Source organism: Euleptes europaea, chromosome 2 (assembly GCF_029931775.1).
Source record: "Euleptes europaea isolate rEulEur1 chromosome 2, rEulEur1.hap1, whole genome shotgun sequence".
In the NCBI taxonomy this organism is placed as follows: Eukaryota; Metazoa; Chordata; class Lepidosauria; order Squamata; family Sphaerodactylidae; genus Euleptes; species Euleptes europaea.
Window position 1 is genome coordinate 65694260 of NC_079313.1, and position 18140 is coordinate 65712399.

Sequence of the window (18140 nt, forward strand, 5' to 3'; positions counted from 1 at the left end):
CAATTGTGTTAGGTTTGCAAAAGTCTCATTAACACTAAATGTAAGACACATTTTCTTGATTCTGAACTCTAAAATATTTTAAAAGTAGACTGTGCACTCAGTTCACACATGTGCTACCTTCACTTCAGGTACACACACATTTTCCTGCCAGGAAATGACTTTCTTCTGGAATGTTATAGAAACAGCACATCAAAACACACACACACACACACACACACACTTCCTGTTTCAGAAGTTGCTGTTATTATTACTGTTTCTAAAACATCTTGTACAGTACAACATACATAGTTTATGGTTACTTAAATGGCCCTGTAAAGAAGAAGAAAAGTTGGTGTTTATATGCTGATTTTCTCTATCTTTTTAAAAGGAGAATCAAACCAGCTTACAATCTCCTTGCCTTCCTCTCCACACAACAGACACCTTGTGATAGGGTTGCCAACCTCCAGGTAGTAGCTGCAGATCTCCGACTATTACAACTGATCTCCAGCCCACTGAGATCAGTTCACCTGGAGAAAATGGCCACTTTGGCAATTGGACTCTATGGCATTGAAGTCCCTCCCCAAACCCCACCCTCCTTAGGTTCCGCCCCCAAAATCTCCTGGTATTTCCCAACCCGGAGCTGGCAACCCTACCTTGTGAGGCAGGTGGGGCTGAAAGAGTTCAGAGAGAACTGTGACTAGCCCAAGGCCACCCAGCAGGCTTCATATGTAAGAGCATAGGCTGAGAAACACCAATTTGCCCATGACTGAACAGCAGTGTGAATCTGGCTGTTTGACAATCACACTCAAGTCTACTAGACCACATTGGGTGCTAGAGTGCCCACATACATTTAGCTTTACTCATGTGAAATGAAAAAGCCACAACATACATGTTGGTACAAAATTTGCAGAATTATTAAGTAAACAATAATTGAACTCCACAAGCAATTATTTGGTTATAAATTTATTTGCTTACAAACAGAAACGGTGAAGTATTTTTATTTGAGAGGTTCCTATTCTAGTTGTACTTCTGTAGCACAATTAATTCACCAGTTCTAATCTCTTGCTATTTATACAATAAATTTGACTTTCACTTTGCTATTTATTGCAATTATTTACTGCTTAACATGGCCAAATCAAAAAGAATAAGCCACATATGTAGATTCAAGTTACATAGCACATGTCTACATATCTCAAAAAAGTGACTTTCAGATATGAGCAATGAGTTTACAGTTTACAAAGTACACAGTGGATGAACCACTGATTTTGCCTCAACTAACATTGGACTTAAAAAAACCAAATCCCCTTATTCAACAGAGGTATTTTAAATGGAGAAAGCAAGAGTGCATACTCCTTGTGCTTAGTAGTTACTACCATAAATAAGTGAAACTGAGTATGTACCCTTGCTTAATAGCATAAAAAGTTTTAGTGGATTAGACCACAGCATTCCTTCAAACCCCAGCAACTGCCCAGCAGCCAGTCTGCACCACAAAACCCCAGTGGACCTCTCCTGTATTATGAATAAAAGCTACAAGCACCCATGCCCAGTATTATGAATATAGCTTTGCACAAGAAATGGAGAATGCATGCAATATTTATCAATGCACTACACATCACTGAAGTCCAGCCTAAAGAGAAGTGCTTGCTTAGCACTTTTCCTCCAAATGTCAGGAACAGATCAAACAGGGACTCAAATCAAATGCCCAGTGTACCAGATTATACAAACAACATGTCAATAATAATTGCAAAATCAGCTTTTGAATGCAGCCTTAAAAGACAATGTCATTGTGTGACTTTTTATAAAAAATTAAAACGTTGTATATCAGTAAGTGAATGCATACACAATTAAGTGGAAGTGTGCACATTTAAAGCAAGTATTTTAACCCACTACACTTTCAGATATTAATCATGCTGTATTAATTGAAAGGATTTCATCTAATCTTCTAAAGAAACAGGCAAACTCTTGGCTTTCCTCTAAAGTAAGAATATATCACTCAGGCCATCCATTACTGTGCTATAATTATGGTAAGTGAAGCAGAACTGAATCGATGGAGCAATTTATCAATGCATTCCAAACTTGTGTAGTACAGTTGACGTCATGCTATTGCAGATACTGTCCCTCAATCTAAAAATATCTACCATCCCAGGCATTATTCTCCTTATATATTTAATATTTAGTATTTTTACGTGTAGCGTCATTACTGTCCCCCATGAAATTATTATGAAAATGAACTTAGTTGTCTATTTTCAGATTTCTAAAATTTATTTTTTATATATGGTACAATCTCAAATATTTAATGTTTCCTGCTAATGAGAATATCATTCGTTTCTGATGCTGCCTTGTTGCTGCAGAAGAAGGGAAGAGGCTAGCACCTATCCTTCAGGCCTTTTGGAGAGACAGTAAGACAGAATTATTTAAAGGAGCTTATAGGGAGCCTCTTTAATGGCTGAAAAACAGTATCTGTTTTTCTTATCTGTTTTCGTGATGTTTTAAGTATTTTAATAGAAGGTTGTCCTTGTATTTTATCTATTGTTGTAACCTGCCATGGGTCCTGACTGTGTTGGGGGCATGGCAGGGTATATAAATGTTCTAAATAAATAATAATAATAAGAGTTGGTTTTTATATGACGACTTTCTCTACCACTTAAAGAAGAATCAAGCCGGCTTACAATCACCTTCCCTTCCCCTCCCCACAACAGACACCCTGTGAGGTAGGTAGGGCTGAGAGAGTGTGACTAGCCCAAGGTCACCCAGCAGGCTTCATGTGTAAGAGTGGGGAAACAAATCCAGTTCACCAGATTAGCCTCTGCTGCTCATGCGGAGGAGTGGGGAATCAAACTCGGTTCTCTAGATCAGACTCCACTGCTCCAAACCACTGCTTTTAACCACTACACCACACTTGAAAGCTACTATCTTATTTATCTAATTCAGTCATTCAGATTTTTAGTGGGATTATGATGACATCCTAAAGTTGTCAGTAGGCTACTATGTTCTTGGTTCTACGTTTGCTAATATAAAATATTTGAAATAGAGTATACGATGGTGGAAAAATTCATGGTAGATATCCTGTTTGTGAGTGCTGGATCTCTCAACTTCCTCCATGACTAGCAAGACTAGTCCACAACCACCGATAAAGGTTTCAGCATGGAATCCCTTCTGAAAAGTTTCCCTTCAGCGTAGCTGCAGCCAGGTTGCAACTAGGCCCTTTTCATTTTCCTGATCAAAGTTATTGGGGGGGGGGGGGACACAGACTACTACAGCTGTATAACTGTGTACCCAGTTTAGCCATAGCTGGAGGAAGTTTCTTTGAGAATGCTATCCTTTCTGCATCTGGATTCCAAGGTGTATTCACCCCTAGAGTCCATTGCTACATGCAGAAGCCTTCTCTACCAACATGGCCTATAGCCATTGACAGACCAATCCTCTACAAATTTGTCTAGTACCTTATAAAGCAAACACACTATATTGTGACAGTTTCTTCAAGCATATCATTTGCTTGCAATAAACCTCACTACATATATACTCATGCTCAACCACTTTTAATGGTGAGGGGGGGAAATTGCTATTATTATTATTATCATCATCATCATCGTCATCATCATCATTATTATTATTGCAACAACTGGGGAAAATGCCACAGATAGAAAGGAGATACATGCATGCTGCTGCTGGAGCAGTGTGCTCTATTTTTTAAAATTACATTTTAGTTAAACTACTTGAAATCTGCTTTTAACAGGGAAAACACTCCTGTTTCCTTATAAATGGGAAATACTAAATAAATTACATGCCTGTTTATGCAAACTAAAATTCTATTGTTCTGTCATTAGATAACTTCAAAAAAATATGTGTCATGTGTCAACTGGGTTGCTACGACCCACTAAGCGTGTGGTACTGCAAGTACGTTCTGGACTGTGGCATTTCTTCTGAACAGCTTTCACAGAATGTCAGGAAGTTATAGCTATGCCTATCTATGAATGAAATGGGTACCTTTATTATCAAATGTATTGATTACAATTTATTACTGAATCTCTCATGCAGCATTCCGAATGATTTTACTTAATGTTTGCCATCCATGTATTTTAATGTCAGTGAACTCCGTTAAAATAAGGCTACTGTTTTACTTACTGGATGTTTCTGTTTATCCAAGTAGGGTTTGGGGAGGTTTCTTTGCTACAATGTTGTAATATTTTATGATGGCATAGGCTGGAGGATGAGGAAGGCTGTTTAGAAAGATACATGTTATTGGGGATTATTTCCTCACAAGTAAATCCAATCCAAAGAGAACTTTTCCAATATGCAACCACTGTGGCCAGAATTATATACGCTTCACAATGGAAAAATTCTAAGATTCCATCTAAGAACGAGTGGATTTATGAATTATTTGATTTAGCTTCAATGTCAAAACTAACCTGCCTGATGAAAAAACAATCATTAGATGACTTCAGGTGTAAATGGCAACCACTACATGATAAATATGCAGCATCGATGAATTTAGCTAATTGTATTTAATATATTAACTTGAAATATAATGTATGGAATCTATATACTCAGCACTAGCTATCAATAGAGGAGAAGTTACTATCATACGTTTATGGAGTGACTAAAATAAGGCTAGCCTGATCTCGTCAGATCTCAGAAGCTAAGCAGGGTTAGCCCTGGTTAGTATTTGGATGGGAGACCACCAAAGAATACCAGGGTTGCTGTGCAGAGGAAGGCACTGGCAAACAACCTCTGTTAGTCTCTTTCCATGAAAACCCCAAAAGGGATCTCCATAAGTTGGCAGCAACTTGAAGGCACTTTACACACACACAAAAAATAAGGCTACTGTTTTACTTACTGGATGTTTCTGTTTATCCAAGTAGGGTTTGGGGAGGTTTCTTTGCTAAAATGTTGCAATATGTTATGATGGCATAGGCTGGAGGATGAGGAAGGCTGTTTAACTTTAGAAAGATATCTGAGAAGCAATTATTATTACTCTTGAATTAACAATATTTCCAGCTGTTTAAATGAGACCTAATTTCTGAGATATTCTGCTCTTCGGCGATTGCAGTAGTGTCCAATTGATCTGTACTTAGAAATGTTGGGTTTCTTCCCTTCTCATGTTACAAAGGCTGTCACTGGAAATAAAATGTAACTTGGGATGACTGTAGCAGCTATCAAACCTCCTTTGACACATTATAATGTCTGAAACCCAGACACTCATGGTTTACATCAGAAAAACTTCAGCGTATAGTGAACAACTCAAAACCAACTATCGATCATATATATTGATTTTTACAAGAGAAACCAAGAAGGAAAAAGCCCCAGAAAAGATAGCATTTCTTTCCCCCACCCTCATCTGTAACTCACTGGCTGCCAAACTCGGGTCTTTTCAGGCTAAAGCCATCAGAAATTTGTGTTGCAGCTAGCCAGGATGTCTGCACAAGATAATTCAAGCTGAAGGTAGATATTCTGCAGTAGGGACTGATTAGCCAGTCCTGTCCATGTCACAAAAGAAGCTTCTTGGCAGTAAAAGAAAGTAGAGTGGTAGAAATAAAATTGTGTTTCAATTGTGTTTGAGGACATCTGAGCTTCCTTTGCCATTTATTTTAAAATACTCTATTTGACTGAATCTTCAAACATGCTCTGACAATGTCCTTACATCTACATCATCAATATATCTATTTCTCAAATGTGGCTCCCATCTACAGATATCTAAATCCATGGATTGGGGCTACAGTTACTCAAAACAGATAGTTCTGCAAACATGGGGTACTCCCCAAGTTTGCAGAAAAATATGAAACCTTAAAAAAAGAATATATTGGGGGGTTTATATCCCCCACACACACATTTATTGTCTGCTCATGGGCAGACTAAGAGCCTACCTTCGACTTCGTTGGATGGCTTGCCACCATCTCCTTCTTTGATGGTGAAAGAGGAGAAGCTTCAGCAGGCTTGGCAGTAGAGGCAAGATCTGAATGGTGCTCACTAGAATTAGAGGGAGGGAAAAAGCCTCAGCAGGAACTGGGCTGGGCTCGCTGCCATTGTACTTGACAGTGCGGGGGGGAGAAGAGAAGCACGGACATGGTTGCATTAATGGGAGGGAGAGAGGGGAAATAAATGTAAGAGGGAGAAGGGATCTCCCCATGAGTATCGCAGGTTCCCACTTGTACATTCTAATAATGAAGTTGGACAAATCTGGAGCTGTGAACAGGCAAGGCAGATTTTTCTATAAACCTGAAAAATGCCCGTTTGCAGAAAAATATGGAATCTAATAAAACCACAAAATGATACAAGGAGTGCATGTAGCTTTAACAAATGGATTCATTCCCTCAATGGCTATCCTTACGTTTCTGGATTCTGTGAGTAAAAGGCAGGAGAAGGGGGCAGAGTCCTTTCCAGTGCTGTTTGGCCTTTAAGGGAGTCCTAAGGTTGCCAGGTCCAGGTTGGGAAATTCCAGGAGATTTTGGAGTGGAATCTGGGGAGGGGAGATGCTTCAGCTATATATAATGCCATGGAGTCCACCCTCCCTAGCAGCCATTTTCTCTAGGGAGACAAATCTCTGTAGTCTGGAGATCTGTTGTAATTCCAGCAGATCTCCAGGTCCTACCTGGAGGTTGGCAAACCAAGGTCTGGCAGTAACCACTGGGTGAGAATGTACCACCCAATTTGCATGATTGAATTAGGCTTAGCTGCTTGCTACCATTCAACAGCAGCCACCCTATGAAAGCCAGTGCGGTGTAGCAGTTAAAGTTTCAGAATAACATCAAGGAGAACCAGGTTTGAATCCCCATCTTCCTGTGGAAGCTCACTGAGTGATTTTGGGCTACTCACATACTTTCAGCCTAATTTACCTCACAGGGCTGTTGTGAGGATAAAATGGAAGAGGTGAGAATAATGGTCCCCATTGTAGAGAAAAGGGGGGTATAAATGAAGTATATAAATAATAAATATAGCTGACGATGGGAGGCAGATAAAAGGTTGGTGAATGGCTGAGAAGAAGAGAATGAGGGAGAGGGTATAGGAGTTGTCAGGAGGAAGGAAAGAGGAAATAGTGAGGGGAGGGGATATAGGGCAAAATGAGGGGGGGAAAACCCCAGTCCTTGAGGGTTTCCTCCCATGCAAGTGGGTTTGGCCCAGTGACCAGAACCATAAAACTGGGCCATAGTTTTCCATAGAGGCTGCTGGGGGTGGGGAGAAGACTGAAGACAGATGGGCAAATAAATGTAGGTTAGCTGTTGAGTGAGAAGGAGAGAGAACAGTCCTATGGGGTGTTCTCAATTCTGTACATGCTTTTGCTTAGGGTTTTTTATTTTTTATTTTAATTTGTATCTGAGTTTTACTACTAATGTATCCACTAGTATCCTGATGACAAGGACAGTCATTTCTAAGACACAAAATTGTTCTTAAACCTTCTGTTATTGAAGTGTGCTTCTCGGTATGGGAAGCAACAGAGAGGCTGGCTAGTGACCTTTGTCCCAGTGGTCTCTATTTCAATTACCAGTAGATGATTCAGTGTCAGCCTCAATGCACAGCACAGTTATGTGTTTGCAAAGGCATGCTTGAAATCCTGCGAGGAGAAAAACAGTGTGGGGGTACAATCTTGAGCAGAGAAGTGGGAGGTACAGGAAGGATTAAGTACTTGTCACTTCTCTGCTTCAACTTGCCTCACCCTACAAGATGCCCCTTCCTTTCTAAAAGTACTTGTCAGGGCTTATACACCTATGCTAATGTTTCACTGAGGCCTCCCAGACAAACCTCTGACCAAACCAGGAAGTTGTGGATCAAGAGCCATGTGTGAAGGGAGGAGGGTCATAGCAGGTGTGAGAAAGAAATGTGAGAAGGATACAAACTGGTGTTTGTATCCATCACAGACAAATCTCAGCTTATCTCAGTTTGTTGTGATGTATGAATGCTTTCAAATTTCTGAGCCAATCATTAAGGCCTAAAACCTAATATGGAGATGTATACATAACTGGAGCCTAAATAATCCACACTTAGGTTGAAAGCATTCCTGAAGCTAGTACCCAATAGACCCCACAGTAGAAGCGCCAGTATAACTTGCCATACATATAAAGAATAGTAATCAGAAGACACTACAGGTAGCAACATATTCTTCTATGCTGCGTTACTTTATACTAGCCGGTGAATTTACTCCACACTAAGATCAGAATTGGTTTCCTTGTTAGTCTGTATTATGTCAAGACATATTGCACCATATGTCTGGAGCATTGCTAACCGGCTTCATTTCCAGAAAATCCCTGAAGTAACAACATGAATATCACACCTGTTTATCTAGATACACACACACACCTTTATGGCACCTTCTGCTATTTGTCCCAACTGCTAGCATTCTGAAGACAGCAAGACGAAACATCCCTTATTCCTGTTTATATCAACAGAGTTCCCAATTATTCTGACAGAGAATGCTGATATGAAATATTTTTGATGCACTACTGTCTAGAATGAAGTAGGCATTGACTGGAAAATGTCCATTTCACAGTGGACAAATGACCAAACATCTTAAAAGGCAATTACAAAACACGAGGAAGTTTGACATTAGGTGTTTAACAAAAGACATGTTACTTTATTACTCCTGAAGAAAGATGTAATGCACCTGAGGCTGACACCTTCTTACGGACAGACATTCAGTACTTTTAATGGCACATAACATGGCAGAACTAAACAAACTAAGATTATTTTCACAACATGGGGAAATTTTTACCAGTTATATTCTGCCTTTGCCTGGGTTGAAACATGGACAATGGCAGGTAATATCGTTTATCTCCATGCTGTGAAACCTCCACCTGGGGATTTTGACGTGGAAGCAGGCGGATTAGCAGTTATCCAGGACACACCACCAGAACTCCTTGCTTTATAGAAAACAGTGTTGTTTAATTTACAGTGCACAGATAAAAAAGACAAACTGTCACATACACTTCTCTCCACCAAACTTCCCAACACAGAGTTACAGTTACATAGGCTTATATACATAACACCACCTGAAACCATTAAGGCCACCTGCAGACCTGGCCACAGTATTACATCATCCTACTGCTTCAAACCGGTTAGTTGCAGTTCACCTTAGAACCTGCAAGGCTATTGCTGCCTCTTGCATCATCCTAGATGCCTCTGATCTGACAGCTACCTGTCAGCTGTCTCTGTCAGATTATTATGGGCAACTTGTTACTCTGACAGATTTTTGCAGATATCTCCTGACTTGAACAGCAATTCACAAAGGGGTTTTGAGGTCAAATCACTACCCTAAAAGTCTCTAGCAATAACTATTTTCTGTAGAAAAAAACTTCTGTAAATGATTTGGCATCTCTAGGCAAAACCCCAGGTAAGTGACTGTTGCAATCAACTTTTATGGGGAGAGAGGGAGACCCACCCATGGTGAGGTAAATCAAAATAATCAAAACTGCTTGCATCAACCATCATGTGTTGCCTATTTCTGCTGGGAAAAAGCTTCACCTGCTGAATTTCAGCCTCACACAGAACATACAGCACCTGATGCTACCTAGAGTTTTGTTTGCTTTTGAACTGAACTCTGGAGTTAAACCTCAGTTGAGAACTGAACTTCCTGAGTTCTATAGGCTCATTTTGTTCAGCTTGTAAATAATGGAAAAACTAATGAACTTATTTCAAAAGATTCATGTTGGGACAAAAAACATTCCGAATCTAAAGCACTGTGAAGTGTTGAATTACAGACTTATACACAATGCTCAATTATTATCACCAGTTGTCACTGTATTTATCATAGCTGTATTATCACATACTTTCTGAAATAGATTTCTAATCAGATCCCTAGCTTTGTCCTCAAAACAACAGAGTAACTCAAATTAAACAGGAAAAAGTTAGTAAGTTGCTAACAATAAGGCACCCATGTTATTTTTGCCTGAGTTGCATTTAAGTGTTTTCATACTGTCAGATCATGCATCCTAATATTTTGTAAAGAAAGATGCAACTAAAAAAATAATCTTTGGTACAGTCTACTTACAAAAAAAGTGTCTCTACGGTCTAGGGAATAAAACAGTGGCTTGTCAGTCAATGTGCCTAATTGTGGCATATGGGTAAAGGTTTCAGTCTGCTATCTCCAGACTCATGTTATGGCCCTGGTTCAACACAACTGAACTACTCTCCAGACAAAAGAAACGTATTCAGAATGGGTGCTGAGAGCTGTCTGGCCACTATAAACTGCGATGCCTGTTTGAATGAGAACAGACTACTGGCAGCAGAGACGTGGGATGCAATGTGGAGGTCTTTAGAGCTTTCTAAAAGCTAAAAAGAAGCTGCCTGAAGGTTAAAGCTGGCTAGTCAGAATGGCATACTTGGCTGCATATATAGCCAGGTGGCTTAGGCATATTGGCAAACTGCCGAATACATATGGCTTGGATTGTTTTGCTCTTCCCAGGAAGCTTTCCTAGACCCTTGAGCAGGCATTTCATTCAGAGAAGTAGGCATCGTGGTTTTAAAAAGAAACTGTTCACTAAAATATACAAGGCTGAATTCTTTTTTTCTGGGGGGGGGGGGGAATATACCATTGTTCCTTACACTATACTCCTTTAATTTTATCTTTATTGCTATTCAACACTTTAAACCCACAAACAGGAATCTGCAATTTTTAAAAGCAAAAATTATAGTGATGTAGAAATAAGAACATAATAGGTCCTGCAGGATTACACAACCTCTGAATATGCCGATTTTTTTAGTCACCATGGCCAAAGCTCTTGAGAGATCTATAATCTAGGGTAAGATTTGCACGACAGACCTGACATCCAAGATAAGGCAGCAAAATCCCTGTTGTTTACTTATAAAATTTTAGTTTGCTTTTCAATTAAAAATGGTGGTGGCTAAAGAAGAATAAAATCAGCGCAATAAAACAATAGCAATATATGATCAATAATAAAACAACAAATAAATAATATAAGTGCCACATACCCCAGCAGAGTCTTAATTGCAAGAATCGAAGGATTAACAGAACAATCCTGAAGGGGGTGCCATAAGAGCCAGTGTAACCACATGCTGGCATCCGTGCCACTTTGCGCTGTGATAAAGCGGCATGGACACCAGCACAGGGGAACTTCTGCTGGCGCCAGGGAGCGATGCAGCAGCGTGGGGCTCATCCGCTGGCACTGCCACATGGGCACCAAAAACCCAGAAGCGAGTGCCTGCGCTGGCAGGGGGGGGGGCATTCCTGGGGTGGAGCTGACATTAGTCAGCTTCCAAGCCCCTTTCAGCCCAAGAACTCCTCTTTACACTGCAGCATTGCTACACATGGTTTCTATTTTTCAATACTTTATTTTGTGTATTTTCTGGGCAGGAAGCCTCTGAGGAGGTGGAGTAGTTGTGCCGCTCCCAGCCGTTGACTAACTATCCCCCCCTTCAGGAATGAGCTGGCCAATTTCTGATGAAGTAACTCTCAGATGAAAGGAAGGGACTATATTTCCTAGGGCAAATTATGGTACAGTATCTTAGACACAGTGTCTAAGGCACCGAGGTTGATGGGGCAGTAGAAGTTTCTTTATCCACTCACACATTTGCTGCCTGGCTGGCTGCTGCCTTGCATGGCATCTCACCACCATAACAAGCCTGGCTAACAATAGTAACAGCAGCAATAGCTGCCTAAGCATCCCAGTGGTCTTGGACTGAGAGAGGAGGCACAGGAGAAGCAAGAAGGGAACAATGATCGATTGATTGATTGATTGAATGAACCTCAAATGTTTTTGTATTATGTTTTTGTTACCTTTAATAAATGTATGCCTTTAATAAATGTATGCCCCACTCAGATTCTTCACCAACTTAATTTTCCAACTTATCTTTAAGGACTACCTCCCATAAAGCATGTTACAGTAGTCAAATCACTAGATTACCATAAAAATGAGAACATACACATGGACACATGAAGCTGCCTTATACTGAATCAATCCATTGAGGTCAGTATTGTCTACTCAGACTGGCAGCAATTCTCCAGGGTCTAAGGCAGAGGTCTTTCACATCACTTACTGCCTGATCCACAACTAGAGATACTGGGGATTGAACCTGGGACCTTCTGCATGCCTCACAGCAGTATCAAATTTACTTTTCTCCAAACAGGTGCAGCTGGCATATCCAGGCTAATGAAACATGCTCTTTGCTGTAGCATTCACCTAAAAATAAAGAAGACCCAGATCCAAGAGACCGTGGCTCAGAAGCAGACATTTCTCCCAATTTTCTAGTTTTAGGTCCATACATCTTGAGTTGGTGATTGTGTTTCAATGTATTGGACCTCATCTAGCCTGTTACTGACCTGTTTCAGATAGAAAGGAAAAACAGAAGTCGCATCTCAGATCATATGCTCACAAAGTGATGGACAGCACTCCTCAGGACTCATCCTGTAAAAAATATTTTCCTCTAGAATTTCTTTTTGAGCCCTTCATGCCTTTTGAGAATTTTTTGACCCAAATACAAATGTTTGAAAACAAACTGAAAACCCATTTCTCTTCCTCCATAACATGGCCCCAAACCCAGCCTTCCCTCTCCTCTAAAACAATCAAATGGTATCTTTGTGATCAGGTAGGAAGTAATCAACAGAAGTGATTGTTAAACACAGGAGTTAAGTTTCTTGCAATTACAATTGGGAAGTTTTAGGGAGCACTAAAAAAAACTTCTACAAACGATTTTTTTTTTTAAGAAGTGAACTGTGATGAGTTAGCACAGGGGGCAGCAGTTTGCAGCGCTCTTGCTTGTGTTGGGTGTATTTGCAATTTTGCTGCTAGAAAACCCAGGAACTACTACTTTTAAATTCCATCAGTATGCCAATGTATACAATTTTATATGCTAAGTAAATTGTAAATGACATAATTTAAGTTGTTAAATCAACAAAATAGGGTTAAGTTTGATATAAGTGTCTCATCTATTTATTTTCTCAAAGTCTGCATTTGTTCTGAAAAACAAACAGGGGAAAACTTTTTCCATAACTTTAGAATTTCTGGAAATGTTACATCTCTAATTACAAATCATATTAGATTGGCCCAGATGGTACAGTTTGTAGTTCCTCCTCCCTATCAATTCAATTGGGAAGGTAGAAAAAGCTACAGATCCAATTATCCCTAGAAAAACATGATGGTCACAGAAGATGGGATTTTCTATATCTTGTGTGAAATAAAACTTCCCCACTCCATGTTTACTTGCAAATGTAAGATTTCATTACTTGGAAAGGAAAAGACTTTCACATAGGACTGAGTTGAGAACAGTAAGATACCTGTGAACTTCAGTCTGAGCTGAGTCTAGATTTGAAGGGTCAGGTGTTCAGCTTAAAATGGAATGTGTTTTTTTTAATGAGTGTGTGTATGACGTTTCACATCAAAAATATTAAACAGCTTACTCTTGAGATAGGGTTGCCAACCTCCAGGTGGTATTTAGAAAAAAAGGCAGCACAAAGGCTCATACAATTGCAAACATTAACATACACAGTATTTGTTGTTCAACAATTGGACATTTACTTCATGCCAATACTCAATAAATTCTGGTCAACTAGACCAAGGATGCAAAGCTGCTACACAACAGAATAACAGCTAAGTATAATTCATTCATTAATTAATTCCAGGTAGTAGCTGGAGATCTCCTGGGATTACAACTGATTTCCAAGCAAGAGATATTCACCTGGAGAAAATGGCCGCCTTGGAACTCTATGGCATTATACCTCATTGAAGTTCCTCCCCTCCCCAAACCCCACCCTCCTCAGGCTCTACCCCCAAAATCTCCAGGTATTTTCCAACCCAGAATTAGCAACCCTAACTTTGGGGTCCTTGGAATACTTGTTTAATGACTGTCCAACAGCTGCCTGTTCCAGGCTAAATGGAAGAGAATGAGTTCATGCTTGTTAATAAATAGGCCACCTACTTGTTTTGGCTCTAGCCGTGATGTCACCAGGCTCAATGAACAGGGGCTTAGTGGAATGTTATTATGTGAACTGATCTAAAATCCCATGTCTACGAAATCTTTAAAAACATTTTGTATCCCTTCCTGTCCCAATACACTCTCCTGCTGCTTTTGGGGAGTTGCAGTCCACGCTGCAAAGATAACCTGAATAATTACTTATAAATAAATCCCCCATCAATCAATAAATAGACTGGGTAGTAGATCCACTAGTTAAGAATGGATTCTAGCCTGCTGCCAGAAGTTTCTGTTCTAGTCATTTTCTCTGTCAAGTAGTGAAAAGAATCACGACATAGGTACTAGATCAGGGGTGTCGAACTCAATTGTTATGAGGGCAGGATATGACATAAATGTCACTTGATTGGGCTGGGCCATGCCTTGCCAGCCCAGACTGAGAATGGAGGGTGAGTGGCTGCCTCGTGGGCTGGAGCAGAACTCTCAAGAGGTCGGATCCGGCCCTCGGGCCTTATATTTGACACCCCTGTACTAGATACTAAATAGGTACTAAATGGGGTTGATGTATGTGGCTTCTCCTAAGCTATATCCTAAGCCTCAGTTTCTCCTAGGTTATTATCCTAGGAACCATTCCTCAGTGTACAGATTTTTTTTTAATAACTGAAGTTTGCATGGCCTTATCTCTTTAAAAAAATGTGTTTTCTGCCAAAAGCAGAGTTCTGAAATACCTGTACAGCCTGATTTTAGTAAAACCTATCGAATTAATTTCTTTTGGACAGATATACAGTGCAGTGGCTTAAAATAATGTGCACTCAGGAAAGCTGGGTCAGTTGGAATAAGATAACATAATTTAACAAAGCTCAATGCAGTTGCAGCAGCCTGGTCACGTTTAATCCCAAGTAAAAAGCTGAGCTCAATGTGATGCCCTTTGTAATATATTCTTAGGGCTGCAGCATTGATCCCTTTAAATCTCTATACTATAAATCTTCTGTAATGTCCAACAATGTAGCTAACTGGCATAATTTCTATGCATCTTATGTTCTTGTACTTATATAAAAAGCCTGAGAAATCAATAACCAGAAATCTAAAACCAGAAAGAGGGATGGGGCCCAGAATCTATTCTTGATGCCAACCTATCCCACTTCCAGAGAGGACACTCAAATTTTTTTCCATGGTATGAACACAACTAAATCGTTTCAAGATTTACTTTGTATGGATTTGAATGTGATCATAGCTCCATATGTGGTTGCTAGGAGTAGAGAAAGCTGCTTTCTTTTGACTCCACCTTATTTCCTGATTTTGTACATTAAAATGATTAGCCCAAGAAATTGCAAAACTGCTTCCAGCTACTATTTTCCCAGTTCTCCTTTACTTATTTTATTTATGTATATATTTTATGTATTTACTCCATTTATAACATTTCTGCCCACTGGGGGTCCAATGGAGCTTATACCAATTCCTTCTCCTCCATTTTATTCTCTTAAACTTTGAGGTTGGTTAAGATGAGAGTGTGTGACTAGCCCAAGGTCATCATCCACTTTCACTTTGTATTCAGAAGTAAATTCTTCATTTTAAACAGGGGTTTAAACTACCCTTGGATAGCTTTTAAAGCAAATCACACCCTCCTCATGCTCACTGATTTGCCTTACCTAGCCTACTTGTGAGCCACAAGTCAACTGAAATTCACTATCATCCATATGTGGTAACCTGCAGGAACTGATTACTTCTCTGCTTTTGTAGACAGGGCAAGTGGTTTTACTGATCCCTGATGCATTCAATTGGTAAGGCAATTGGAAACTGCCTACCCTAGCCCAAGACTGAAACCAAACCAAAGAAAACTAAATTGTGTTTTAAAAAATTGCATTTGAGAAACGAATTGGATACATCAGTGAGAGAGCTTAATATGATGTGTGCAAGTTCAGGATTTATATGTTGGTAGAATAAATAAATCTACAGTTTTCTTTAAAGGTTTCAGTTTTCTTTCATGTGTTCATTATTACTATATTCACTTCTAATGTCTAAAAAGTTAGTTTAATTAACACAAAGATTTGAATCATGGGTATCCAAACTGAATGTTCTTGTGACCTTATTCGTATTATGAAACCACAAAATGCATTCAAATGCATTTATTTAAAATAGTTTTAGTTTCAGTTTCTGGATTTATTGATTATGAAGAAATTATATGTTCTTAAAGACTAGCAGTCAGAAATGTCCCTTCGTTGCTTCTGGAACTATTTATGCTATTGGAGAAACTATAATAAATTAACATTTAAAAGAGTACAAAATTCATCCAAGTTGCCTGCTATGACTGCAAAATTAGCCCCATTAAATTAATTGGGAGCAAGTGGTTGGAAAGGCTTCAATTTCTACCATGCTCTCAACTCAGGTTGTGCTTTTACTTACACAACTTGAATTATAGCATTAATTCAATTTGTTTTCCAAAGCAATGTAAAATGTGGATGTCTGGCAGAGTTCCTGGCTAACCCAACACCAGCTGAAACTTAGACTTTTTGTTACCAATGTGAGTGTATGTATCACCTACTTATTCAGACACTGGCTCTGAAATCAAGCAGTGTGCAAGAGGGTCAAGACTTTATGCTCTTTGTAACATTCCGACATGTGAGAAACCTTGAAACTATATTTAACAGATGTTTTAAAAAGGCATCTAAAGTGTACTAATGAAGAACAAAGACAATGTCTATAATCCAGCTATAAGCTTCTGTCTTTCTGCTTACTCCTGATACCTTTGGAGCAACATGGAAATTAACCTACTGATTTGCAATATGGTATTTATCCATTTTATATGCAGTATTTTAGCTCATGACTGAAATGTATGTTTTTAGGGCATTTCTTCTAGCACCTGAGTGGGAAAAGACTTATACACCATGGATGTGTTACAATTTATCAGTTCAATGTCAAAAGATCATGGCCATCATGGGCAGTATGAAAAGGGCAAACAAAGAAGCCATGTCAAAACTTTATATGTAATCATTTTTTCTTGGTACAAGCCTCCGAGAAATATTGTATGTCTTTATATTTAAACTTTTGAGAGGAAAATGTGCCTCTGTAAGTTTTGCAAGTTTCTGATACCCAAAGACCAACTGTTCAGCTTTTCAGACCAACAATGTCTGCTCATTTTGTCCCAATCTTTCCAGCTTAAATATTCACAATGTGCCATTATGATGGAATCATTATCTGCCTGTAGCTCTGACAACAGCATCATATGGGCTATGAAAGGCTTCTTTCTTCTCATGATTAGCCTCTCAAACATTTCCTCATCTTACAGTGCTTTTTGGCTTCCCAGGATGCATTGCTCAATTACAGTGCTGAAATTAACTGTATGCCACTCTTATTTATCGATAAAAGAATAATCAAGTGCCCCAGCCCATATCCTGCTTTAGCCATAATTTCTGTATCATGTTCCAAGCAATGTATTTAACTCTTTACAAGTCTGAAATTTGCAAATATAATGGCACTGGAATTTTGCTTGTCCACATATAACAATCTACATTAGAAATTTGATCTATGTTGAGGTCCTACCTTTAGATCAGCCATGAAGCACAAAGATTTCTTTTTCTCTGTGCACCTGGTCCTTCCTCCCTTGAACACACTGTCAGAATTTCAGATATACAAATAGCAATAAAAACCTGAAGTCATTACACAGCAGCTCAGATTGGTATATATGTGAAATACTCCACGTAGTCCAAAGTAGTTCTACTGAATATTCAGTTAATGTGACTGCTGAATTGCATCCCGATCCTCAAAATAACTGAAACAACAATCATCCTAGTGGAACTGGGCTGCTCAAAAGCTGGATGTACAGAATTATCCCACAAATGAAATACATATATAAAGTGAAATATAAATGAAATACATATATAAAACATATCAAGCTATAGGTGTACAGAATTATCCCACAAATGAAATACATACATACATACATTACCTATATATACCTACACACACACACACACACACATATACCTACATTGAGAATAAAATACAACTTCTTGGCTTCTCCCTCTTAGGAAAATGCCATCTTGGGTTCTCGGGAGCTAAAAATATACTTAAACAACGGATCTGGGATACAGCTCTTCAGGCTGATAGAGCTCGGGCCATTTTGAGCAAGCGAACTATTTTTATGTTTTAGAATTCCTCAAATACTGCAGAGCTTTCACCTTAGCCCATTTTAACTGCCTGCCTGCAACTCTACTAGAAGGGAGATACTTGTGTATTCCCTTTTCTCAATGTCTGTGTCCCTGCCAATTGAATGCAGTCAAAACAGTGGAACATGTGTTATTATATTG

General features: G+C 39.2%; 1 protein-coding gene across 5 annotated transcripts in view; it reads right to left on the reverse strand.

Annotated features, from left to right (window-relative positions):
• The window catches only part of NFIA (nuclear factor I A), a 556273-nt gene that overhangs the window by 197310 nt on the left and 340823 nt on the right, over positions 1-18140 (reverse strand). The window lies entirely within an intron of this gene.